The following is a 2,099-nucleotide window of genomic DNA, read 5'->3' on the forward strand; positions in this document are numbered from 1 at the left end:
ACTCCCTTCCTTCCTCCAGCTTTCTTCACTTTCCCATCATCTCTCCTCCCCATCCACTCCTCAGAAAGGATAAGTCTTTCCATAGAAAGTCAACAAAGTCTGACACTTAATTCTAGGCAAGACCAAGGCCCTCCCCTGCCATATCTAGTCTGAGCAAGGTATCTCTCCAAAAAGAATGTGTTCCTAGATGCCAGTTCAAGCAATAGGGATAAATCCAGGTCCCACTGCCAGTGGCCTCACAGACTCTCCATCTTCACAATGTTTTCCCTACACGTATACAAAAATTGGAATGATATAAGAAGATTAGCATGGTCCCTGCGCAAGAATGGAAGATGATTAAAATCCAGAATTCCAGAGAGTCTGTTAAAAGACTGTCCCCTAGAAACGATTGACTAAACAAGACCTGCACAGTGGCAATATCAGTAGATAGACATGCTAAGGGAAAATCTCCTGGAGTTCCCTGGAGACAAAAATTACTGGAAGTCAATGATTGTTGAGAGAATTAGAATTTTGGGGGGATTATCCCCCTAATTGGTTATCAAATACAAAAATAGTTTATTAAATATACACATAATAAAAAGGCACTCAGCAGGTTATCCATACTATATATGCATATATAATATCTATCTATCTATCTATCTATCTATCTATCTATCCATCTATCTATCTATCATCTATCATACCAATAATAATCAAAGTAAAAGAGGTCATCAATTAGATAGGGAGGGAGACTGAATAAAGGGAGTTGTTTGAGTAATGGAACATTGAAAGAATTGAATGGAAAAAGTTAAAGCCTGGGTTATATAATTATATTTTAATGAAAAATAGTTTAAAAAATCTAAACAAATGAAACATATATGGTTTCCTGCTAATAGCTATAAAGTAGAAATTTATCCATTCTAAATGTTTTATTTGGTAAACAACTGAATAATGAGTAAATTTCACATTCACTGAATCGACAGTCTTGTTGTGGGAAAAAGTTTTGGAACAAAGCTCCTTTATGTAAGAACTCTGTTGAACTATAGAAATATCTTTCTGGGGTCACACGACTCAAAATAGTTCTCAATATTCAATATTCTATGAATGCATCCAATCCTCAGATGCATTTTTAATAAAGAATTTAGATTTATGGAACTGTTTGTTCCTTTTAGTTTGCTTTGTTCTCTAGGAGTGATACTCAAGATCTTTCCAGTTCAATGTATTTTCAGGTTGCTTAAAGCTCCTGATAACCCAGAAAAACAATTATTACATATACTCACTCATAAGTGATTATTAAACATAAAGCAAAGAAAACCTGTCCACAAATCAGAATCCCAAAGAACCTAAACAACAATGAGGACCCTAAGAGAGGCATACATAGATCTAATCAAAATAGGTAGTAGAAAAAGACTAGATCTCTTGAGTAAACTGGGATCATGGAGATCTTCGGAGATGGTTGAAGGGGGAGGAGAAAAACAGGGAGGGGAGCAGAGAAAAATGTAGAGCTCAATAAAAATCAATAAAAAAGTTCCTGATAACCTTAATCATATATGTAAAATGGAACTTCAAAATACTCTTCTTATGCTCATGGAATCTGGAGAGAGAGTGAGAGCGAGCAAGAGCGAATGAGAGAGAGAGAGAGCGAGAGTGAGCGAGCGAGAGAGAGAGAGAGAGAGCACTTTGATTTCTACTTGCTCATTTATTTTTAATTTGACAATTTTCTTAACATATATTTACTAAAATTGGTCCAGAACAATGTTTGGGAAATATTGTCATTATGTTTATTAGCAACACATGATTTAAAAATCGATGGTATTCTCTCAAGGTTTGAAGGTAGGCATCCCTCTTTAAGCATTAGGACCCATCCTATTATCTGATTATCTGGCAACTAACTTGATTAATTGTAAATGTGCTTCAGTCTCTTCTTGCCTAATGAGATCAGTTGCTAGTTTGCCTTTCCTCATAACAAGCAAAAACATTTTAACATATTATTTATTTCAAACCGGTCAGACAGTGGGAGTACTGAAATGAGAATTCTGAAACAACAAAAATAAAGGTGTCCCCCACTGGTAGTTTACATTCTAGAGGGAGAATGAAAACAAAATATTGCTGGTTTCAGT

The 2,099-nt window shown here is 35.4% G+C and overlaps 1 non-coding gene across 1 annotated transcript; it reads left to right on the plus strand.

Annotated features, from left to right (window-relative positions):
• Window positions 1-258: 258 nt before the first annotated feature.
• On the plus strand, window positions 259-364 carry LOC125392510 (U6 spliceosomal RNA). Its single transcript, XR_007229566.3, has one exon. It is a non-coding gene; the product is annotated as a U6 spliceosomal RNA (small nuclear RNA).
• Window positions 365-2,099: the final 1,735 nt, after the last annotated feature.

The sequence above is a fragment of the Myodes glareolus genome, chromosome 12, assembly GCF_982192425.1.
Source record: "Myodes glareolus chromosome 12, mMyoGla1.1, whole genome shotgun sequence".
NCBI lineage: Eukaryota > Metazoa > Chordata > Mammalia > Rodentia > Cricetidae > Myodes > Myodes glareolus.